The sequence below is a fragment of the Acinonyx jubatus genome, chromosome C1, assembly GCF_027475565.1.
Source record: "Acinonyx jubatus isolate Ajub_Pintada_27869175 chromosome C1, VMU_Ajub_asm_v1.0, whole genome shotgun sequence".
Taxonomy (NCBI): Eukaryota; Metazoa; Chordata; class Mammalia; order Carnivora; family Felidae; genus Acinonyx; species Acinonyx jubatus.
The window spans coordinates 46,828,011-46,854,482 of record NC_069381.1 but is presented as its reverse complement, the minus strand read 5'-3'; positions in this window follow the sequence as shown (position 1 = coordinate 46,854,482).

Here is a 26,472-nt window from a genome sequence, read left to right as displayed (position 1 = left end):
CCTTGACCCTATCCTGAGGACAAAGCCGTCTCTCTCCACATCTCCAACTGAAAGTTTGAAGTTAGTATGGTATAGTGGAAAGAACCCTGAACTTGAGAGTCAACGCTCTTGGCTTACGTCCTTTTTCATTGACTTGCAAAGTAATTTTGGACAAATTCCTTTATATTTCCGAGTCTTTTAGTTTCTTCATGCATGAAAACAGAAGAGGTAATATTTCTGACTTCCTTCACAGGTGTGTTATGAAGGCTTACATAGGATCATATGTGTGAAGTTGCTTTTCACTCTGGAAAGTCTTCCACATGGGCAACACATTCATGTTATTAAAAGTAGAGGAAATAGAGTCGTGGGATAACAAAATGACCCATGTTGTCCTCACTCCACCCAGCATTTTGCTAAATCAAAGACCTCAAGTTCACTTTCCTGTCTTCAGCCATCCTAGATTTCAGTATCCTGTGTTTGTGTGTGTTTGTCTGTGTGTGTGTGTGACAGAGAAAGAGGGAAAGCGTGAGAGGGAGAGAGAGAGACAGAGACAGAGACAGAGAAAGAGGGAGGGAGAAAGGGATAAAGAGAGACAGAGAAAGCTGAGGGAAAGAGACGGGGAGAGAAACAGAGACAGAGAAAGAGAAAGTCAAGAAGACAGAGACATATTATTCTGGAATTCTAGAAACCACGTCCAAAGGGGATCTTAGGATTTGACTCCTATATATGCGGCTCTTGTTTAATGGTGCTATTTTAAACAGTTCTCAGTTGGGAGGCTGGCAGCTCTGATTGCTTTTCAAAGCCCTGTCTTTTATCACTGTTTTCTTCATGCATAAATCCAGGCTGTGTCCCCACCTTCTGTTTCCTTTCTGTCTTCGAGTTGAGAAGTAAGCAAGATGCAATTTAGATGCTGGGCTAGAGGGGGACTGGGTTGCTTCAGAGACATCGTTGGTCTAATTGACTTGTTTGCTTTTGGATGAGTTATGTTCAATCTGACTTGTTTTCTCTTAACTGGATGTTGGTCGTGCTTTTTTTTTTCTTGTGTTTCTTTTTTTTTTCCCTCTTGTCAAACACAATCAGTATTGGTTCTGATGGAGCATAGGCCTGGCTTTGAAGAAAACAATCTTTCTCCTTTTTCCTGAAATTAGAAGGAAGTACTCCACACTTGGCTGCATTTGGCTGATGGCTGAACTTCTAAATTTTCAGCTGTTCTCATCCCCAGCATCAAGCTTAGCCAAAGCTTCCTATTCCCACATTTTCTTGCTCCCCCTGCCCCATCTGCACAGAGGTAGTTAGAGCTCCTGAGGGGATCCTTTCAAACAGGTGTTTATATTCTTAAATTTCTAATCTGGATATTTCTGGAAACAGGTAAACAGAGCCTTTGAGTTTAGCTGAAAGGTCTTAGCAGCAGGGAGTGGGAAATTTACCTGCAGAATAAAAGACTGAATTAAGGTTTGGCAACTTTCAGTCAATAGAAGAACATAAGAAACTGTTCAACACACTCCCTGACACCTAATTGGTGTCATAAAAGTTTATGGGTAGAAGTAAAGGAGGGAGACTGGAAAGAATTGAGGGAAGGGAGGAGGGACATCTCTTTTCCTGGCTCCTTCCTTACCTGCTATCTGTGTTGGGTTTCAATGGTCCCAGTCCTGGGCCACCTTCCCTATCTACCTATTCTTTCTAGACACTTGTTACTCAAAATGAGGTTTCCAGACCAGCAGCAGCTACATCCCTAGGGACTTATTAGAGATGCACACAATCAGGCCCTACCCCAGACCTATTAGATCAGAATCTGTATTTTAACAAGATTTGAATACCCCTCAACACACTTAGTCTTACCTAGTCATATGCATTTGTCGATGACTCCTAAGTATGCTTCTTTAATCGTGACACTCTTAGGAAGTTTAGATTCATGTATCTAGATGCCCACTGCCCACTGGACTTTGGTACTTGAAAGTCAAGTAAATAAGTCATCTCAAACTTTATATGACTAAAAGACAACTCTTGAACCTCTAAACTACTTCTGTATTTTTTCTCTTCTCCAAACATGGCACTACCACCCAAAAATATACCTGTTGTTATTTCTTTCTTTCTTTTCCTCACCCCAGCATTAAATGTACCAGCTAGACCTGTGCATTATTCTTGTAGACATGTACTTGATGTGCCCCCTTTTCTCTATTCTCACTGCTATACACCCAGCTCAAGACATTCATCATTTTTAGTTTGAATTACTATTACCTTCCATGTTTCCCCATATAGTCCATTTGCCAAAAAGCTGGGGAAATCTTTTTTTTTTTAATTTTTTAATGTTTTTATTTATTTTTGATACAGAGAGAGACAGAGCATGAGCAGGGGAGGGTCAGAGAGAGAGGGAGACACAGAATCTGAAGCAGGCCCCAGGCTCTGAGCTGTCAGCAAGGAGCCCGACGTGGGGCTCGAACTCACAAACCAAGAGATCATGACCTGAGCCTAAGTCTGATGCTCAACTGACTGAGGCACCCAGGCGCCCCTGAAAAATCTTTTTTTTTTAATGTTTATTTATTTTAGAGAGAGAGAGCACGTGCTTCAGCGGGGGAGGTGTGGCGGCAGGGGTGGCGGGGGGTGGGGTGCAGGGACACAGGATCTGAAGCAGGCTCCACGCTGAGAGTAGAGAGCCCATTGTGAGGCTTGACTCACGAACTCACTAACTCATGAACCTAAGATCATGATCTGAGCCAGAGTCAGATGCTTAACCAACTGAGCCAGCCAGGTGCCCCTGGAGAAATCCTGTTAAAACAAGTATCTTGCCACTTCCCTGCTTAAAATCTTCCAATGGCTTCCCATTTCATTTAGAATATAATAGAAGAAAATCTTTAATTCAGTGGAAAATCCCCATGGTATCTATGGCCTACCTACTTTCCTAACCCAAACTTGTATCACTTGCCCCCCTTTTTACTCTGCCTTTCCCACACAGGCTTTCATTTCAGGGATTTTACATGAGCTATTCTCACTGTCTTGAGTGCTCCTTCTCCATCTTAACTTACAGGCTCTTACCTTATTTTTCAAACCGCAACCCAGATGTCACCTAGAAGAACAGTCTTTCCTGATCATGTAACCGAAATTTATTTCAGTTACTTTCTATGATAATAATCCACGTAGTACTTGTCACTGATTTTTGTATTGTTGGTTGTTGTGTATGCATGCATATATTTTTGTCTTTCTCCCTTAGAAGGCAAGTAAGTTCCTTTTGAGCGGACCTTGCCTATCTTATACCAGTTATAGTGTTGTGGTGCACAAACAGGCAAGATGCCTGCTGATTTCAGGCAATATATGGGGCAGTACTATTATTTTACATATAGATTATTGAATAGAACTTTTCCAGGTCACTAGGATTGGCAACTAGAACTCAAACCTGAGGCCAAAGGGAAATCAAGTTCCAAATGAATGAGGGCAGACACCAGTTGGAGGACTCTGGAAACCTCAACCACCATCCCAGTTCTTCCTCATCTCCATCTATTTATATAAAACTTGCATAAAGTGAAGAGTGAGGAGGAGAGGAATATGGCTACAGCCAGAAGTTATTGACTTAGGAGGAGTCCTGTGGCTTTTCCTTTCTCTCTTCAATGGATGTTCCCTCAAGGCAAGTGAGGGGATTTCGAAGGCCATTACAGAGACTGGGATGCTTTCAAGGAGAGATTAGTATCTCATTGCTGTTCGTTATTACAGTGGAATGGCTGATCTGACCCTTCCCTGTCTAAGCAGGTGCCCTTAAGACTTTACATTTGCCTATGATAGAAGCATCACCTGGTTTATTACAACATAGGGGATATTAATGGCAGCCAGAGTTATTCAAGAATGGAGAGAAGCAGCCCTTGAAAAGAGATGCTTACACTATAGCATTTCTCCCTGTACCCACCATTCTGGAGGAGGAAGGGAATGAGGGGAAAGGAAGTATCCAAGGAACATACCAGCCTTCTCTTTACCTACAAGTCCCTCATGCAATCCTGCTTAGGGCAAGAGTGAGAGGACTAAGTAAGCATCAGCTGGGATGAGATAACTGGGCATTTTAATTCATGAGAGTGACCAGAAAGCTCAGAGGTCTGTCAGAGATGTTATTAAGGATAGACTCACCAGAGCTTGAGAAAAGAGAGTGGTGGGAGAAACATAAACTCTTCCATGGTTGCATCCTATCAACTTCAATCTGGTCAGTAAAGCAGCTACAAATTTCCACTGACTGTCAGTTATGCTTCTGACTCTTGATTTGGGCTTAAGTCATGATCTCACGGTTTATGGGATTAAGCCCCACTGTCAGTGCAGAGCCTGCTTGGGATTCTCTCTCTTCCTCTCTCTCTGCCCCTACCCTGCTCTCTCTCTGTCTCTCTGTCTCTCTCTCTCTCTCTCAAAATAAATAAACTTAAAAAATTTTCCGCTGACAGACCACAAAATGTACACTCCTAGAGATAATCCAGGATCGAACATAGAGCCTTGCCATTCACATTTGCCATTGTGTGAAAATTCTGAGACAGAACAGCTCCACTTTCCAGATGGGGACTGGCTGGTGAATTTGGCAAAAGGCTCTTGATAGAAAAGAGGGCTGACCTTTGCATTTACTTCCCTCAGTTTCATTTTTAAGTCTCTTTGGAGCCTGTAAGACATCTCCCCAGCAACCTGTGAATGCTTTAGATCAGAAAACACTTCTCGGTTATTTTGTAATTTTATAGCACCTAGGACAGGACCCGGCACAGAGGAGACTTTCAGTAACTATCTGTTGAGTAAATCAGGAAGTGAATTTACAGATTCAGTTTGATTGTTATAGCTAGACCAGGTGAGTTTTAGCTGAAAAATCAACGAATTTATGGTGGGAAAATTAGGGCTCAGATTTCAATGATGCTATTTGCTAGTTTTATGAATTTTGGCAGGTCACACATTTCTCTTAGCTTTGGTCTTCTCACCCATAAAATAGCAACAACCATATCTGTGTCATAGGGGGTTGTGTGGATCAAATGAGGTAGCACCTAGGAATGCACTGAGCACACAGCAGTGATCACGAAATGTGTTTTTGAAGCACAGTCTTCCTGGACTCTACCCTCCAAGATTGTTTGACAAACGTTCCCTCCTCCCTCTTTCTTCCTCCTCCTCTATGTCCTCCTAGATTATAAATGCAGACGGAATTCACCCTCAGACACATAAGAGACACGTGTGAGTAGGCCGAAAGACCTTTAAGAAAAGACCAATATTTGCATATCTATTATAACTACTCACTGTTCGACTTGTTTCATTACAATTTCTATTTGGATAATATGTAAGGTCAATACTGTCACTGTTCTGGAAAATTCATTTTTTATTAAAGCAAAATGCACTGTATTTATAGAGATAACACCTTAAATGCTACGAGGGAAAGTGCACCAATTACACTCGTTCCCTTGATGGGGCAAGTTTACATGCTCCATGTTTTATCATACGTTACAAGGAGAAGGACCTTTGCCTGGGTTGATGTGTCTCGAGTGTTATCCTTTGGCTGAACTTGAATAGATATGATGCCTTGACCGTCTTTTCTTATATACCTGGAAGCACTGAGATAGCCAGATTGAGAAAAGAAAAAACAAACAAACAAAGCTTGTCTGCCCCCATCCGTTCGTGTGTCCCTACTACATTTCTGTCAGTCTCCTCATGAGCTGCTTGCTCTTGTCTGTCCCATTAGACCATGGATACTAGATAACAGTATCTGTCACATACTAGAGGCTCAATAAATATTTACTGAGTGAGTAAAAATGAATGTCTGACACGAAGCAAGAGCTTGGTAATGACCTGTTGAATTGTTTTTTCTCCTAAGGAGATGAAATGGCATAATGAAGAAAAATACAAAAAGACTTAAAGCCAGGAAATCTTGAATTCAGATCCTGGTTGTTGTTTTGTGTGTGTGTGTGTGTGTGTGTGAGTGTGTGTGTGTGTGTGTGTTTAGCCACTTACTAGATAGCTAGCAACTTACTTAGCAAAATGAAATTCAGTCTCCTTTTTACCAAAGGACGGAAATACTTGAGGTGATTATCCTCTTACAGTTCCTGGCACATCGCAGATAAAATGCATTGCAATTTCAATTCCCTTTACTTCTTCTTTTTGACTAACAAGAAAGTACAATCGTTGGTGTTTTCTTCCTGCCCGTTTTATTCTGCCAGATTAACAAATAAAATATGGCAGATCTTTTGATGGATGTGTTTTGTAGTATTTTCTACAAAGGCTTGCCTTCTGTTTTTCTTTTGTTTCCCCTCCACTAATTTCAGATCCAATAAACAATTGGCTGGTCTTGGTATTTAGGTACAGTGAAGTCTGTGGTCCCTAAAGCAGAATGATCTGTAGTCTGAGAAGGCCCTAAATGTCAAGGTAGCAGCAGAGATCTCTACTTATCTAACTATGTCAGAAGGCCTAATGGAAATGAAACGTTTACCCGTTTTAAGGTTTCATGTGCTAATTCAAATATCAAATCTGTGGGGTTGGCTGGAATGAAATCCACTCAAAATGGCAACTTTGTTTATCTCTTGGTGATCAAAACCTCAATAAGTGTTTTACTCTATTTGGATCATTAAAACAATGGGGATATCATTTATTTGTACCTTAAAAATGAAGTTTATTTGTTACACTTAATATTTAAAAACATGGAATTCATGAAATGGGCATGAATAAAGAAAGAAGCCTCTGGAAAAAGATGCTTCAGGGTCTCCTGGTACAGATCCAGTTCTGCAGCATTGCATAACTCCAGGTGGCGGTGCTTACACAGACTACAATGTGAACATCGCCCTCCAGAGTTGTGCAATGTGTTGGGCTTGTCTAGACTCGTTTTTCCTGCTGGTCTCCTATTACTCTGTTGGGATGAGGGAGGAAGAGAAGAGTGTGGAGAATGAGAGCTGGCATCCAATCGCTATTGCCCTTGATCAACTCTTTAAACTCTTGAGTCTAAGTTTATTCACCCCTGAGAGGCAGTTCCTTTCTCTACAAGTGTTGGAGACATACCTGAGGTATGTTTTCTCAGAATCTGAGCACATCAAGTGGTGACTACGTCTATTTCTTCACTGGCATTTTTCAATCTTCAATAAACATTTCTTGTCATTGCTAATAGGAAGATTGGATTGCAGACTTAATTTCAGGCACAGCATTTTGAGGAGGACATCAGCATGCACATTCAGATTGCCATTTCCCTACATTGCGGTCCCAGCACAGGTGAATTTAGAGGAGGCAGTGGGGGTATCTGGGCAGAAGAGGAAAAGTGGGGATTTCTGGAGAGGAAATCAATGCTTCCTGTGTGAGATGACTGGAGCACTATTACAATAGCCTTGCAAGTCGGGCCAGATAGACATGCCTAGAAGAAGTGGGTGCCCTGGGTGGCCAACACTGTGGCATCCCTTCACATGGGTGGGTTTAACGGAGAGGCTGGTGCTGCAAAGCAGAGGAGTGGAGGAGGGTCAGTGACAGGACTAGTCAGTAGCCCCTCATTTGTCCAGAGCAATTGAGCAGTTCCCTTCTGGCCCTTAACTTGAATGCCCACCCAGTTGGCTCCCTCATGCATTTTTCTCACCTTCAGGAACAGCCCTGTGGTTACCTAGACTCATCCTTTTTAGAAGAAAGTTCATCAGGTAAGACTCAACCCCCTTTAGGGGACTCAACAGCCCCATCCCTTCCCAAGAAGATCCATATTGACCTTCCTGCCTTGGACAATGCTCCATGTTACAAGTATTCTGGTCAATCTAAAATTCTCTTGCTTCTAGTGGGGTCCTTATTGTCTAATGTCAACCCTGTCCTCAGAGATGTTGCAGATGCCAAGAGCATTTTAGCCTATAAACCTCCTTTGAACCTTCTGGGCTGTTTTTAGTATTTGACTCTATGAAAGTAGGGGCCATGATTACATGCGGGCTTGTGTAATTATCCTGCTTAAGACTCAGTTGTTAGTCTATTTCTTTAAAAAGGTATCTATTCCCTTGAAGCAGTCATGTCCAGATGTTGAACTAGAAAATTTCACTTTGAGCAGGACTTGGATAGCTACTACCAACAATTGCTAGTGATAAGACTTTCCCCAGTGGGCCTTGACTCAGACCTATTGGCCTGCATCCTAGGATGTGGAAATATGATTTGGATACAGGCACCAGAAAAGTGATTTAGGCACCAAAGAAACCAGACTGGGTACTAGGGGAAGAGCAGGGACTTAGGCTAAAGAGCAACCAAGGAACTCACATACTCAAACCAAGACCAAGGTCCTAGCATGATCAGCATCCTGATATCATGTACAATTGTGCTCCTGGGCTCACAAATTTCTCCTGAGTAGAGACAGTATAAGTTTCCCAGGACTTACATGGGGCTATGACTGCAAGTGGAATATAGTTGCTCCCTTTGAAGTGAGGAAGGTTGTGGGGTGGGAGCCAGATACTCCTCTCACTCAGAACCCTGTTCTGAACTCACCTTTTCCATGAAATTTCCCCAGATGAGCTGCACCTAGCCCCTCACTCTAGTCTCCCTAATGACATGTTGATAGTCTAAATCTGAATTTCTCAAGTATTCTGCCAAGTCTTCCTTTGTTCATTATAATTCAGGGTCAGAAAAGCTTTCAGGAGTGGCATGTCAAATACTTCATTTATTTACTTTAATTTAGGCTTTTATGTGCCAAAAGAGCATTCCAATATGTGTAAACTCTCCTTGTGGGGTGAAGCAAAAATCACTATGAAGTCATGCCAGTAGGATGACAGAATCAAAATGTTGGATTATTAAGTCCAAAGACCTTATTTTAAAAGTAGGGAAACTGGGACCCCCAAGAAGACAAGGTGTTACATGAGATCCCATAGCTAAGTTAGGAGCAAACCCAAGAACGAGCCTACATAATCTTTAATTTTCCTTTACGACATCACCTTTTTTTTTTTTAAAGCAAATTTAAGCCTAAAACAATAGAGCATCCACAGATTTTTTTTAGATAGCCATAAACATGGATTTCACCAGCATTTGGAGACTTCTGGCCTCATGTGATTTAACTAATCTTGTGGTTTGGTGGAAAGAACACAGACATCCTTGGGAATCTATAGACTGAGTTTGGATTCAGTTCAACCACTCAGTTTTATAGTCTTGAACACATTATTTAACTTCTCTGAGACTCAGTTCTTTCAAAGGGAAATAGGAAGATATAATAAACTCACAGAGTTGTTAGGGGTGTGCTCGTCAGTTTTGCAGACAACAGAAGTCATGTTGGGTGGTTCCATAAATGGAATGTATTATGAACTGGTCACAAGGGACTAGAAGGACCAACACAGCAACCTGGAGAAGGTGAGGCAATCCCAGGATTTGAAAGGGTAGGAAACCCCTAGACTGGAGGCAATATAACCAGAGCACTGGTGTTGGAGCCCACTGGGAACCAGGACCTTGTGGGATGTCCATTTCTAGGGGTGGTCAGTCAGGACTGGGGCAGCTGCCTGCAGGAGTTTAGGTCATGGTTCAAGGGGCTGACTATTGGGAGCTGGAGCCTAGAGGAAATGGCAGCTACTGCTGGATACTCTGCCTAAAGCAAAGGGCTGGGAGGTGACAAGTGCTCTGATTTCTCTTTTCCTCCCTCCCTCTGATCTCCCTCCATAGCCTCCAATTAGCTAGACCTTGCTTTTTTTTTTTTTTTTTTTTTTAGTAGGCTCCAACTTCCCTCAGGATCTGAGATCAAGACATGAGTTGAGTGATCAAGAGTCAGTTGCTTAACCGACTGAGCCATCCAGGCACCCTATAGACCTTGCCTTTTGGCAAGGTAGCCTTGGATGTGCAGTTGACAGGGGGTTGCCTCCTTGTGATAGAGGGTGGAATGGATCTGTGAGCAAACAGGAGTTAAATAATTTCCTGCATATAAAGCCCCTGGCATTGTACATGTATTGTGGTTTCCTTCCCCCTTGTGACGGAATACTGTGCTCCAGGACACCTGATTAAACCTCAGAGGATTATCCTACGGGCTGAGCTGGCTCAGAAATGTTTTGGTCTGGATGTGGTAACTTCCAATCCTTCATCAGGGTCATGGCAGCTGGGGCTGGCTTCATATGTGTACTTTATTCCTGGTGATCATCATCATCCCCTATGCTTTATAAAGTGCCTTTTTTTTGAACATTTATTTATTTTTGAGAGACAGAGAGAAACAGAGCATGAGTGGGGGAGGGGCAGAGAGAGGGAGACACAGAATCGGAAGCAGGCTTCAGGCTCCGAGCTGTCAGCACAGAGCCTGACGTGGGGCTCGAACTCACAAATCATGAGATCATGACCTGAGCCAAAGTTGGACGCTTAACTGACTGAGCCACCCAGGTGCTCCTATCAAGTGCCTTTCTATCACATATCTACTCTTCAAAACAACCCAGTGAATCATATGATGAAACAGACAATGAAACTGAGGCACAGACAAGTTAGGCAAGTTGCCCAAAGTCAGTTAACAGGTGGCAGACTCAAGCTGGAATTGCAGTCTGACTCCAAGTTTGGTCCCTTTCATCTGAAGATCATTGTCTAACTGTGTGCCCGATGAATTCCTGTGATAAAAATGTTCATGTGATATTTCATCTTTTCCTTCCAGCAAGCGGTCGCTATTATTTTCTCTCATTTCTGCATGAAAGTGCTGAGGTGTGGCAAGGTAAAATCACTGCCCATTGTCACATATTAGTGAGAGATTCTAGGAAGGGAATGATATGGGTTTTTTTGTTTGTTTGTTTTTGTTTTTGTTTTGTAAACCAGTGAGCTTCTCATTGTTAGACCTAATCAAGCTAGTGATCGCATGCCTGGAAATGGTAGCATGGATGCCTGTGTGTGCTTGATGATTAGAATGAATCCTTACATTTCAGAGGGCTCTTTCTTGGAGCCGCAAGTTTCTGAAGAAGGTTATTCAGAGAAGTTCATTTTCATCTATTTCGTGTACTGAGTTGCTATGTAAGGTGTTATTTACAACAAAAAAGAAAGAAAGAAAGAAAGAAGAAAGAAGGAAAGAAAGAGAAAAAAAAATGGATTCCATTGCTTTAAAACAAAAGCAGGTTGATTCTACTGATAAATGACCTTCAAAGTCCACTCTTCAGTTCTGATTCTGCAATAATGAATTAACAAACACCAACACACATTGTTATTGAAACTGCAATTCGGGGGGCCCTATGCAGAGGATAGGATGCTCTAATAAAAACTGAATAAACAGCCATTGCAAGTTCAGTGGGTGATGGCACAAGAGCCTTCATTTCCGCTTCTAGTCAAGAAAATTTTGATCAGGCCACAGGCCGCCTGCCCATTCATCTGCAGCAGGAAATGGATTTAGCGTCTGTATGGGCCGGACTCCCATATTTATCATCCAGTTAGGCCTAATCAAAATGTTTTCCGTTTCACCTGGTAAGTGCAAAGGGCTGGGAGGAGGGTCTGAGTGATGGTGGTGGGTCCCCATCGCTTTCTCATCACTGAAGTGCAGTTGTTGAAAGTCCCATTTCTCCTCAGTTGTCTCACTAGGAGCTGAGACAGGCAATCTCTTCTGTCCCCCTCCCCCCCCCCATCCCTGTCAGCTCCCTAGAAGCTGCTCTAGGCAGCAGCAAAAATCTATGGAATTGACCTGGAAAGGGGAGGGGGAAAGGGCAGATTGTGACCCCAAGGAAAGCTGAGGTCAGAGGTGAAGCTCAGAACTGATAGATGAAATGAACCTCTGAGCAGGAGCCTCCTTGGATAATGAGGGGCTGCAACCTCCTGGGATGGGGGAAGGACAGGGAGGGGAGGCCAGAGGTTCTCTTAAGCACGGGGAGGGCCTGGGAGGAGGATTGGAGCATCTCTGGTCCCTTGGGTGAAGGCGAAGTGGGGGAAGGGGCTGCTGATTAAAACAAAAATGTGACAGTCATGCAAAGCTTCCAGTTGGATTTATGCATCCTTTACCAGGATGCCGGGAGGAGGGTACTTGACAGCCCCCATTAGAGGAGGAGAAATGGAGGAAATTAAGCATTGTTCTGTTAGGGGAACCCCCGAGACCAAGGGATGGAGGAGCCCCTGCTGAATTCATTACTGAGGGAGTACCGTTTTCATGAGAAAAACAAATAATGCAGAAATTCCCCCACTTTGATGCAGCTAATTCTGACTTGGACTGCCCTGCACAGGGATGAAATATCCCTGTGTGCCTCTCAGGATCCAGAAGCAGAGATGATTTTTTTCCTTTGCAAGATGTTATAGGTGGCATGGGGTGGTGGGAAAAACAGGAGCCTGAAGTTGAGTTTGGTTCAGCTGGGAAATGGGGTGTTCCAAGTGGTGGTGAAATAGAACTACTGAGATAGGGTAAGCAAGCGGTGTGGTCCTTGTTTCAGGGTGATGGAGAGCCATGAGCGTCTTTTGAGCAGGGGTGGGCCACGATCAGGCTTTTGAGGAAAATTCTGTCAGACCAGTGGCAGCCGAGCTAAGGGGCTGAATGGGGCTTTCTGCTTTCCACTTCATTGGTGAGCAAACCCATCTACTGAATGTCAGGCAGGGAGGCCTCGAGAATCCTGTCATGGTTATAGCATAAGACAAAGGTTGAGAGAGCTCTCTCAACTGGGGGAAGGGTAGTGAGAGGGTGGTAGAGAATTAAAATATTTTGAGTATTTAATAAGAGCCTACCTTGTGTCCAACACTTTATGTAGATCACCTGATTCAACCTTTGCAACCCTCCTGCAAGATAGGTGTTAATATTCCCTGTTACAGATAAGAAAACAGGCTCGGTGATATTAGCTAACCTCTTAACATGACTTTAACCAACACAGTTTGATCTGCCAAGAGAAGAAAATATCTTTCTCTTCAGTCCGCTTGCCTGAGCCTGCCATCATTTTTTCTTTCCAGACATGGGTTTTATATCCAGAGGGGGCTTTTTATTTTTTATTTTTTATTTTTTTTCCCAATATATGAAATTTATTGTCAAATTGGTTTCCATACAACACCCAGTGCTCATCCCAAAAGGTGCCCTCCTCAATACCCATCACCCATCCTCCCCTCCCTCCCACCCCCCATCAACCCTCAGTTTGTTCTCAGTTTTTAAGAGTCTCTTATGCTTTGTCTCTCTCCCACTCTAACCTCTCTTTTTTTCCCTTCCCCTCCCCCATGGGTTTCTGCCACATAAGAGTGAACACGTATGGTATCTGTCTTTCTCTGTATGGCTTATTTCACTTAGCATCACACTCTCCAGTTCCATCCAGGTTGCTACAAAGGGCCATATTTCATTCTTTCTCATTTAGTCCCACTTCCCCGTTTTGCAGAAGAGAAGACTGAGGCAGGGAGCAGAGGCAGAGACAGCTTAGGTCTGTGTTCTCTATTCTGCCTCATGGCTCCTTATTCTCAGTTGTCAGTCAATATAAGCCCTCCTCTCATCCATACCTCACCCCACACTCCCAACAGACAGAAGACTGACAGCAGTTATGTTCCTGGGGCAGCCGGGGATGAGGTGATTGTTAAGAATCCCATCACATCCCCCTGAACCCCTCCTCCCTGAGACACCAGTTTCATATCTCACCCCTGCACAATGCATTTCCTTAATCTTTATCTCAACAGGCAGTTTCTTTAAATCACATACTATGTGCTCAGGAGCTCCCTTCTGTAAAATTGATCAGTTTAATCCTCACACCAGTCTTGCGAGTTGAGCAACATTGTTTTGGAAGCTGAGAAATCTAGAGCTCACAGAGGTTAACTTTCTTGCCTAAGGTCACAGCACAAGGAAGCGGCACAGGATTCAAACTCAGGTTGGTCTCATTCCAGAGCCTCCTGCGTGAAAAAGGGCCTTCCTCCTGGTTTTATGCCATTTTATTATTAAGCAAACATTTTTGAGTGCCCACTACATGTCAAGTACAGTGACAAGCACCGGAGACTTGCTACAAAGATGAGAGATTCATCCTGAAATCCTGAAAGGAAGGACAGAGGTTAAACAGCAATGTTTCCATCCGTTTGCCCTTGATAATGGACAGAGTGCTTGTGTCCACAACACTTGACAGTTCACGAAGTATATCCTATTCGTTATCTTAGGACATCTACACAATTACCCTGGGAAGTACATAATTTCTGTCCTTCTCTCCCCATGTAAAAAACAATATGGGAAATGGAGTACACAGTGCAGTGTGTAAGGCCACACAGCTGCTAGGGCAGTCTGACTTCTTGCCCATGGCTCTTCACACAGCATACCATGGATTCTTTCTCTCCTTTCTTCTCCCAACTTTTTGTCAGCACAACCTGACTCTTCTTTTCATCTCTGTTGTAACTTTCTCTGTAGTCTGCCTGGTAGTTATAAACTTGCATCTTGTTCTTCATAACTCTAAATCAGACTCTCTGTATTCACATGCTTCAGACCTGTGATTCCTAATGTGTCTTGCTTTACTCCTTTGGATTTTGTGTGACTTGAATGACCCCCGAAAACAATTCTTCATTTCCAAGTGTAAGTCTAAGGGACCAGCACAGGTTCTACAATGCACAAAGTTCTCTCTCACTCTCCATTTTATTATCCATTTTTCTCCCCATCTATACCTCCATCCATACTTTCAACTACCCATCCATCCACCCATCCATCTATTGCATGTATGTGCATTTATCCATCTGCCCTCCCTCCTTCCACTTCATCTATCCTTCCTTCCTGACTTTGAAGTATCTATACATCCATCTACTCAACAAATACATACTGAGAATTTACTATGTCTCAGGTACTGTTCTAAGCCCTAGGAGCAGAGAAGGAATCAAGACCTACAAGTTTTCTATTCTTACAGATATTATAGTAGGGCAGGCAGAATATAAGTAAGAAAATAAATAAGAATTTCAGAGAGTGGCAATTGCAATGAAGAAAATAAAATAGTGAGGTAGAGAGTGACTGCAGGATGATGCTTTAATTTGAAGGGTCAAGGAAGACCTTACTTTTCCAAGGAAGTCCCTTTGGACTAAGGGAGATTTGGACTACAACCTGCTCTTTCAAAATCTGGGGGAATGATCTTTTAGGCAGAGGGAAGAGGCAATTTTCATCCCACTCAAACTACCAACTCGCCCTATTAAGATTTACTTGACTCTCTCAATGATCTTAAAGGAAAAAATGCAAGAACTCTTGCTTACCCAATTTCATTTTATGGAGAAGATGATGAAAGACAAGGGTATTCAGGGACCTTTCTCATGAACAACAGGGATGGTGGTAGCAGAGATGACATGGTGTGATTTAAGAGAATGAACCCTGGAAAAGGAATCAGGAAGCCTAGGTTCTAAGTTCAGCTCCACCGTAACTTGTAGAAACATGCATAACTTCACTTTTCCACTGCAGCTCTTAGTGTTTCCCTTTCTCCCTCTGTTTCTCTCTTTATCTCTCTTTCTCACATACGAATCAGTAGTCATAAAATTTTAAGGTGACATAGTAGCTAATGCGAACATTTATTATACAGTTACAATATATCAGGAATTATTCTAAGGGCTTTAAATACAACAGCTTTAATTTTCCCAACAACCCTCTGAGATAAGTATTATCATCTAAATATTAAAGACATGGGACCCAAAGCACAGGGTGGTTAAGTAACTTGCCCCAGTCTCACAGACAGTAAGTGGTGGAGCTGGATTCAGACCAAGGCCATCTGATTCGAACACTTTAGCTCCTAAGCCTTACATAATAACTCTCTTCTCTTGAAGGGCAATAGAACAGGTGACCTAGTTGAAGTCAAGAGCCTTGACTCTACTCCCCCATCTCATTTTCTCCCCAGTGTACTTCTTGTATACTACATTCTTTTTCTTTTAATGTTTATTTATTTTGGAGAGAGACACAGAGTTCAAGCAGGGGAGGGGCATAAAGAGAGAGAGACACAGAATCTGAAGCAGGTTCCAGGCTGTCAGCACAGAGCCCCATGTGGGGCGCGAGCTCATGAACCGTGAGATCGTGACCTGAGCCGAAATTGGACGCTTAACCGACTGAGCCACCCAGGTTGCCCAAAGTACTCTACATTCTAATTACTCACTTGCCTATCTGAATCTTCCCTGAACTGTGAGCTCTTAGAGGATCCAGAATATTTTGCACTTCCTTTGCCTAGTGCCTGGTCCAGTGCTACCAGTATCTTGATAGATAATCAATAATCAATAAATGTTTATGGGTCCCAATTAAAATATGTTGGTACATAGATACCTAAATGTCTTTCCTCTCTTTATTTTTGAAACACTAAAAAAGGCAAAGTAGAACTGCCTAAACCAAGTATGTAAGCATGAAAACGTCTATTTTTTGTCGTGTAACAAACCTCAAAAATATTTATTAAAACAAAATAAAAGCAAAGAAAAACTTAGAGTTCTAGAAGCATTTAGACAGGAGTGTCCAGTATCCCAGCGGTAGAGAAAACGTCAGCAGCAGATGCTAGATGTTTCAGCACCATGGACACCCACCTGGCGTTTCAATTAGGACAGACCTCTGGAAAAGGGCAATCGTCAGAGCTGGAACACATGGGGCAAATGGGAGACTGTTAATGGATGACTCTAGAGACGTGCAAGGGCCAAGTCATGAATTGAAAGATAGGAGTTTTGGACATAAGCCTCTAAGTAAAGGAAGCACGGACAGGCTTTATGCAGGGAATGACACAATCAGATTTTAATCTTAGAAAGAATACTATGGGTGGAGTGTGGAGACCATATTTGAACTGCCAGGATTAGAATACCAGAGGTAGTTAAGAGGGAGTTGCAACAGTTTGGGTAAGAAGTTATGAGGGTATATGTGGTGGGGGATGAGAGAAAGGCGGGGGGGAGGGGAATTTGGGAGAGAATAAGGAGATGGAATCAGTAGGTTTTAATGGAAGGAGACTGAGCGAGGTTTAGGATGCCTCCAGGATTTTTGTTTGGGCTCTGAGCTTTGATATAGAGTATACTGGAGAAATAATGAAATTAAGAGCTAAAAATTATTGAAGTCAGCTTTGATATATTGAGTTTGAAATGTTGGTATGACATTCGTGCGGAAATGTCCAGTGAGCAGTTAAGTATTTGGGTTTGAAGTTCAGAAGAGAGGATAAATAATGAACACTGAATGAATGTCTGTTATGTTGCTATATTATGCTAATCTGGCTCAGATGCTAGTTATTGATTCATCTCATTAGGATGCTGCTGATCTCTGGAGTTCATAGGCATTGCCTATTGATGGTAAATCCATGCAGCCTGAGGTCATAAATCCAAGCCAACCCATTCACTGAGATACTTTTAAATCTTTTAAGCCCTTCCAAAATCAGCCATCTCCAAAGTTCCTCAGATTCTGGCTGAGTTGTGGCCTTTCCTGCTTACAGATATATAATTTCCTTGGCCCTATTTTTCTAGAAGCTCAGGCATTGCTGTCTTCAAGTAGTTGATATATGCAGGCATTCCAAAAAAGATGCATCTCATATCTTGGACCATCCCAGAATCTCTCAGGCCATCTGAAAATACAATATTCAGAGAGTCTCAGAGCTGGGAAGTGCTCTTGAACATCAAGTACAGCCTTTCCTTTTTATAAATGGAAAATATAAGGCCAAAGCAGAGAAAATGACTTACTGAGGTTCCCTTCACTCAATAAAATGTTTATTTTGTTAGTGCCTACCATGTGCCAAGTACTGCCCTAGATACTGGTAATAAAATGGTGGAGGTGAAAGATGTAGACCCTGCTCTGTTCTTAGTGAGTTTATAGTCTATACAGAGGGAAATAGACCCTACTAACACACCATTATCATACAGCCTAGAGGAAGTGTTAACTAAGTTAAAATTAGGTATCCCTCCAGCTCCCAAACAAAACAAAACAAAAGCAAAAGAAGCAAGCAGAACAAAACAAAACAACCAACAAAACCAACCAACAAACAAAACCCTCTCTTGGCAGTGAGTAGCAGTGTGTAACAAAGCAAGGTTTCTGATATCAGGTTTGTCTGACCCTAATTCTAAGTTCCTTCCAACATATCATGTCACCTTCTTTATTAGTAGACAATAGAACTTACTCAAATCATGGTTGAGGAGTAGTTAAGGGCATGGGTCAAACCACCTGGATTCTGATCTCGACTCCTCACTTGCTTCCTCTGTGGCCTTGGATCAGTTATTCAACCCATCCGAACTTTAGGTTCTATTCATCTGTAAAATGCAGACAATCCCTCCTTTGTAAGGGATACTATTTAATAAATGGTAGCAATTTTTATGTTTTAGATAAATTCCAAGGTTCTCTTTAGTTAAAAAAAAATACTCCTTAATTGCTTCCTACTAAAAGAGGCTGGGGGTAGGAGTAGAAGGGCATAAGGCTGGAATTAAGATTACTGGTTTCAGTCCAAGCTCAGCTCCTAAGTAGCTGTCAGTTTTGGGCAATCATGTAACTTTGTTGGAGCATAGTTTTTCCATTCTCCAATTGTGGTTCAGACTATGTAATCTCCAGGGTATCTTCTTTTTAAGGTAGGCTGAAGAAGGAAATGGGCCTTCTTTTTATTATTTTATTTTATTTTATTTTATCTTATCTTATTTTTATTTTTATTTTTTAAGTATTTATTTTGAGAGAGAGAGAGAAGCAGAGAGAGAGAGAGAGAGAGAGAGGGAAATAGAGAGAATCCCAAGCAGGCTCTGTGCTGTCAGCACAGAGCCCTATGCAGGACTCAAACTCATAAGCCACGAGATCGTGACCTGAGCCGAAATCAAGTCAGTGGCTTAATCGACTGAGCCACCCAGGCGCCCCAGGCCTTATTTTCAATATTATAAGGAAAGACTTGTAAAAACTAAGCTTGACTCTGTGTCATATGACATATTTTCCTCCTTTTCTTTAACTCTTAATTTCTATGCTTCAAGTTACCACACATTGTTTTTATTCAATAAATGATACTTATGTGGGTAATGCTCTGACATTAGCTGGGTCTGCATGAGGCCCTGAACATCTGGACAGAAATTAAGAAGATAGTGGTAGTCACCCAGCTGTTTTTTCAATATAACCCTCAAATGCACAACCTTTTAGATCTGCGATCTGGAACAAGATGGAAATTTCAACAAACATCAGTTGAGATTCATCCTTTTCCAGTACCTACTATGTGCCCATTTTTCCACCTGTGGAAGACTGTTCTGGGAACTAGGTATTACCTTTCACAGATGGAAACCAAGCTTTGAAATAAAATGATTTGATTGAGGCCACATTAATAAGTTAGGGCAGATAGGGATTCCAACACAACTTCCAATGTCAAATCTTAGTCCATTTTTGCCCTAGAATTTTATGTCTGTGTTTCCATGTAGAGTAGTCACAGGCACCTCATATCACTGCTTGTCATGCAGTTTTGTGACTTGGGAATTTGAGAAGCCTCACACGCCTTTCCATTTAGGCTCTTGTATCTTTTCTAAATGATGATTAAAAGGCAAGGCTCCACCTTAACCCAGCTGCTGCCAGTGATGAGTCTGGGGGTCTGAGAGTGTATTGTGGTTCTAATGACTTCACCATTTGCAGCCTTTCACTGGGGGTGGAGTCAGGGAGAGGGGAAACAAAGGGGGCAAAATCCAATATAAGCAGAAAACCAGGGACTCCTGGGCTGAAGGCTTTTTGTTTCAAGAGGCCTGGCTCTTTAGGGTGACAAGTCTTCCCCTCCTTCCCCTCACTCCTGCCCTTCTTTATTGTCCTAGAAAAATTGGGAGATAGGTGTCTCTAGTACCTAGTAAAGAACAAGAGGAAGACTTTTGAGGGTGAGCTAGAGAAACAAAGATGGCTGAATAAGGGGATCAGAAACTCTTTCTGTTAAGATTCTCCAGCAAATGCATAAAAGAAAGAGCCTTTATGGAAAAGCACTAGAATGATTTGGTCAGAGGTATCTTCCTTTTCCTGATCAGCTCGCTCCTTTTATAGCATTTACTGCAGAATTAATAAAATCAACTTGGTTTATTTTATGAAGCAGAAATATTCTTTGAAAAATTAGCTGTGATTTGAATTTCTAAAAGCAAATCCTATTCTTCTTAACTCAAATTATCAAACTGGAGAAGTATTCAGTGGAAAAATTATTGGCCTAGCATATAAAAAAAATCATTCTTAAGATCTCAGAATGTCTTTAGAAAATCCTGTGTTTAAATTTTTAAATATTAATTTTTGATGGAATATTATTAACCTGGAAAGCATTACAAAATCTTCATTGAAAAGCAGCTAAAATATTTCTGTTTGGAAAATTATCTTAAAGTCTTACGGAACAGGAACATGTTAGAGATAACACTAAAGTTTTAGCTTGATGAATAACATTAACTAAGGCAGGAATAAAAGAGAAAGATTAAGCTGGCTCAGGATGGGGGAAAAAAATCAGATGTTGCCCTGTCCAAGTAGAAAGAAATTTTACAAGGTTTAGTAAAAATGTCAGACTCTTTTTCTCCTGGACCTTTGAACATTTTTTCTTTTGTCTGGATAATTTTGCCATATCCTAGCATTCTCTGGAGCCCCTAGGCCCCTTGCTGTACTATATTTTTCCACGTCATTTATCACCTTCTAACATAATTTAAAATATTTTTTATTATATTTCTGTTTGCCTCGCCCATGCCCCCTGCCATCTGTTAGCTCCCCAGGACAGGGAGTTTGTATGTTGTCATCACAGATGTATCCACGGCACCTAGAACAGGTCCTGTTGTGTGGAGAAGTCTTGACAAACATTTGTGGGATGGATGGAATGGAAATCCCACATTGTAGGGCATCTCTTCCGTGAAAACTTATTCTAAACAAGTTGCATCTTGTACTTGTAGCCCTACAGCACTTTTCACACCATGCATTAAACAAAATCATGTGAAATTAAGGTAACATAAAATGAATCATTTCAAACTGTGCAATTCGGTGATACATTTGCAATGTTAGTACATTTAGTTCCTTCACAATGTTCTGCAGCCACCACCTCCATCTAGTTCCAGAACATCAGTAGCCGAAAACTCTGCAGCCATTAAGCAGTCACTCCCTGTTGTACCCCTAGCACCTGGTAACCCCTGCTCTTCCTTCTGTGTCTATAGATTTACTTATAATGAGCGTTTCAGAAAAGTGGAATGGTGCACTAGGTGACATTTTGTGCCTGGATGCCTTCAGTTAGCGTGTTTTTGAGGTTCATCCATGGTATAGCATGTTTCGGATCTTCATTCCTTTTTAAAGCTGAATAATGTTCCATTGTATGTGTATACCACATTTTACTTATTGATTTATCAGTGAACATCTGGATTCCACCTTTTGGCTCTTACGGATAGTGCTGCTATGAATAATCTTATGCAAGTATTTGTTCACCCCATATTTTGATTGCTTAATTTCCAATCTGTCTTCCCTACAAAATCATGGACCCTATGATGGCGGAGACGGAGTCTGTCTCGTTCACAAATATATCCCCAGATGAAGCTGTGGCCTAGAAAATATTTGTTCAATGAATGACTGAATACAAAATTTCCAAGTCTCTTGAATTTTTAATTAAAAGAACATGATTGAAATTTCTTAAGTAGCAGGGATACCACAGCCTTTAAAAATTCAGTAATGCTACAAATATAAAAGAAAATGTTTGCCTTAATTCCACAGAAAGATTACCTCCAGGAGAGAGGGGAGAGATGAGGCCAGATGAGGGAACAAAGGGCTTAACAGGGTCAGGGAGGAGGAAGCAGCTGAAAGGTAGGAACGCATGGGGGGGAGGTAGGGTGCTTAGAGGGCTGAGGCTGGGTGAGAAGGGGGAGGGGTCCTTGGAGAGGAGAGGAAGATTTTGGAGTAGCTCTCAGGTTGCTACCAGCGACTGGAGGAGCTGAGAGAAGTCCTCTCTGCCCCCAGGGAATAGCTTTTTGTCTTTCATTTTCAAACATCAAAGTTTATTTCTGAAATAAAGGTCTGCTTTTGTGTGGCATTCTGAAGGTGTTTCCCAGATGTTCAAGAGTGACTTGGGCTTTTAGAAATCAATTTTTGAAATGGAGAATTGTCTTCAAAGTTTAGTAACTGTGTTTTTTTTTTTTTTAAATAAGTACAATTAGTAACTATGCTTTTTTTTTAAAAAAAATAGGTACAATAGAGACAATAGGTCTCTGGAACATTTTCTTCTTGTATGACTGAATCTTTACCCATTGAACTTGAGTGTTTGTTGAACACCTATTATGTGCCTGCAATGAAAGGAAGCTATTGTCTCTCTGGGTGACTTTTCTCTTTCTTCATTTATATCTGAGGACTCTGTGTCCATTTATATGTACACTAATAATAATTATACATGTATTTTTATAATGCTTTGCTTTGCAAAGCAAGGTACTTTTCTTAAATTTCCCTAAAAGTGCCTTATACCTTATTAGGTACTTCTTATTCATCCCATTATTTGATCCTCTCCCAAACTGTGATTATTTTCATTTTACAAGTGAGGGAACAAGATCAAGAGAAGACAAGTAGTTTTTCCAAGGTCACAGAGCCAGTAAGTGACAGAGCTAAGATTTGAAGTCGGTTTTTAAAGGCAAGTTCTTCCCCAATGTATCATACTATGACTCATTCCAAATAATATTAAAGACTGCTTTAGCACTTCCTCTTGGGTTGCTGGGAAAAGAGAAAAATACCTATACAAATTCGTTATTCTCATTCAAAATATAAAGTACACTTCATTATTTTGGTTCAAGGTAACTAAAAGAAATTCACTGTGTAAGTTGCTTTTTTTCTCTGAACAGCTGCTCGAATCCAAAATGTTTTTTCTTATTTAGCTTTCATTTATTGTTTGAAGGATTACTGATTTGTAAATTTTATCCGTTGCCTTCAGTAAGTGTTAAGGTGTTAGAGCCAAATTTGGGCTTGAATCCTGGATTTGCTGCTAAATTAGTTTTATGACTTTGGAGAAGTCATTTAACTTCTCTAACTTTTAATGGCCCTGTCTGTAAAATGATGATTTAATAATATCTGTTTCACCCTATTGTAATGAGGAGTAGATGAGATAATGCATCAAAATTGCTTAGTAAATTTCTCTGGCCCATAGGAAGCACTTAACAAACAAGGAGGTGTTATTGTTATTACCCTAAATACAAAAAGTCAATATTTTATACAGTTGAACTCATTTTTGGTAAAGGACTGAATTCTTGAAGCTAGAAAGTATAGAAAGAGTCCAAAATTTGAAGTCAAATAATTAAGTGCCAGTCGTCCTTCTGACACATAGTAGTGGTGTGGATTTGACCTTTTCATTGCAAAATTGAGATAATAATTCCTATCTCACTGGATTCTAATATATTTATAAAGATCCTGACACATAATAAGTGCCCAATAAATAGAAGCTACTGATATTATTATAAATAATATCTCCACAAATAAAAAACTCCCAATCTCACAGATCAGGAGATCAAGGTACTCAGAGAGGATGCCCAGGGTGGATGCCAGTGTGCATATAACTCTTTCTTTTGGCAGATAACCTTCAAACAGTAGACCAGAACATGGTAACAATGATTAACAACATGCATCTTAGAACCTAGACTCCAAAATGCCAAGGTCATTTGTATGTCGTGGATGTTTGTGTCTGCGTCTTATTCTTCCCTCAGTCCAAAGCTTTTACATCGATTCAGCAGTCATTTATTTATTGAGTGCCCACTACGTGCCTAATCCTGTGCTAGTCACTCTGGGAAACACGAAGACATGTGGGCAGAAGCTTAGATCTTTTCTCTATCCATATTCCAGGGAGGAGGGGGTTATTCAGTCCCATGGTTTCAAATGCATCTATGTGCAGGTGGCTACTAATTTATTTCTTTAGTTCCACCCTTTGCTCTGACCTTCAGATTCATCTTCATTTTCCCGTTTTTCATGTTCACTTAGGTGTGAGGCATCTTAAAGGTAAAGTAGTTAAAACAGAACTGTTGACATATTCTCCTCCCACCCTCTATAAACTGGTTTTCCCATCATTATATCACATTTCAGTAAATGGCACCATCATTCATTCAATTACTTAGGCCAAAATTGGAGTAATTGGCCTTTGCTTTTCTTTCACATCCTATATTCAACACATCAGCAAATATCATTAGCTTTACCATCAGAATATAATTTCAATCCAACTGCTTCCCACCAACCCCCTTCACCACCATGCTAGCCCCAAGCACTGAGCTTGTCCTTGGCCCATTGCACTAGGTTTCTGAGAAAAGCCCCCACTTGTACACTTGCCTCCAGGCCAATGCCTACAACCACATGCATCCTGCACGGCACAACTCCAGGGCTACCATTCACAGACACTTCACTGTGAGCACCCCACTGGAGTTGTGCAGTACAGTGACCCTATCTGCCTTCTTCCAGTCTGCTTTCCACAGAGCAGGATTTTCTCATTTAAGTCAAAGCATGTTGCTGCTGTGCCCACAACCTCCAGGATATCCATTTGTACCTACATAAAAGCTGAAGTTCTAGAAGATGCTACAGAATCTGGCTCCAGGCCAGCCCACCCTCACTTCTTCTGCTGTCTTGCTGCCTTCTAGCCACATGAGTCTCCTTGACTTTCTCTAGCCATCTAAGGTACATTTCTCTCAAGGCCTTTGATCTTATGGGTCTCTCTACCTAGGATGTTCTTCCCTCAGCTATTGGATGGCACGTACCCTGATTTTAGTCAAAGCTTTGCTCAAATTTTCCTTTTCAGAGAGGACTTTCCTTATCATCCTATGATTTCATTTGATATTATCTTACTTATCCTGTTTTCTTTTTCTTTTTTTTGTTTAAGTGTTCATTTCAAGAGAGAAAGAGAGCAAGGGCAGGGGAGGGGTGGAGAGAGAGGGAGAGAGAGAATCTCAAGCAGGCTCCACACTGTCAGCACAGAGCCTGAGGTGGGGCTGAACTCATGAACTGTGAGATCATGACCTGAGCCACAATCACCATCTGGTCACTTAACGGACTGAACCATCCAGGCACCCTTGTTTTGTTTTTCTTTATAGCACTTATTCTTACCTTACATTATGTATTTACTTGTTATTATTATTACTATTATTATTATTATTATTATTATTATTATTATTTTGGTTCTCTGTCTCTCCCACGAGCATTTAATCTTTAGGAGGGTAGGGATTTTTTTCCCATTTTATTCACCACTGTATTCCTAGAAGGGCTAGTGCATAACTAGTGTTCAATAAATATTTAGAAACTGAATGGATGGAACATGAAATTTATTCATTGGTTCATGTACTCCTTCCTTCCTCTCTTCTGTCATTGAGCCATCATTCACGAATAAACTATGGTGAGCTAGTATCCCACATACATCATTTCCTTTTATCCTCATAATGATGTCATCTTCTTTTCACAGTTAAAAGTTTTGCAGAGAGGGAGAGTCTGTGCCATATTACGTATCCGTCTGGTGGGCTCCACTGCCTGTGAGCTTTCCATTCTAGTAAATTATCACCTACCTATTCCAAGGTGGCTAGTGGTTATACAGAGCAATTGATGAAAGAAAATATGGGAAATAATTTAAGTATGACAATATGTAGTTCTTTGGGGGAGTATATTAGTCAGCTTTTGCTATAATAATGAACAATCCCAATATCTCAGAGGCTCATAAAAGCAAGTATTTGTTTCTTATCCATGTTTCATGAGGGCTATAGGTCAGCAGAATTCAACTCAGCTTATATGTTTTCTCATCCTACGACCGAAACTGAAGGCCATTTTTGGGGACTTTCTGTTTTCATGGTGGAGATAGGAGTGAGAAAGACCAAGCCAAACTGTACAAGCACATTTAAAGCTCCTTATTGGATATGGCAGGTGTCACATATTCCTGATATCCCATTGGTCAAAAATATGCCACATGGCCAAGCTCAAAGTCAATGAAACAGGGATGCATCTACCTCCCTCAGTTTGCGCAGGCACATCACATGGCAATAGGTGGGAATATATAATCCTTTACAGAGAAGCAGAGAATAGTTCAGAAAAACAATCCCTGATGACCACAGAAAAGGAAGATATTTTTTAAAAATGGTTCATGGGGTAAAAATAACAAAAGCTCCCTCTAGATATCCTTGAAGTGGCACCATGGTTTAGGAAATGTCTTCACCTTGGCAAATCTGGATTGACAATATTATCATTTCCAAGAGCAGTGAATGGCTTTAGAAGGGTTTCATTCATGTTTTCTTTTATGCATTCATTCAGCGAAGACTTTGAGATCTTACTATGTGGTAGACACTGGGGAAACTGAGGTAAACTTCACAAAAGATTGTGGTGAAAACCAGTTGTTAAATTATTTGTTTACAATTGGAGCTATACATTTTTCGTAGCCAAAACTTCAGTACACTGTCCAGAATATCTTTTTCTCTTTAATCCTGGGAAGCCAAATTAACCTTGTCAAACAAAGTATTAGAATAAAGGTAATTAAAGTGTTTCATCAGAACTATAGATGCTGGCGAGGATGTGGAGAAACAGGAAGCCTCTTGCCCTATTGGTGGGAATGCAAACTGGTGCAGCCACTGTGGAAACCAGTGTGGAGGTTCCTCAAAAAAATTAAAAATAGACCTACCCTATGACCCAGCAATAGTACTGCTAGGAATTTACCCAAGGGATACAGGAGTGCTGATGCATAGGGGCATTTGTACCCCAATGTTTATAGCAGCACTCTCAACAATAGCCAAATTATGGAAAGAGCCTAAATGTCCATCAACTGA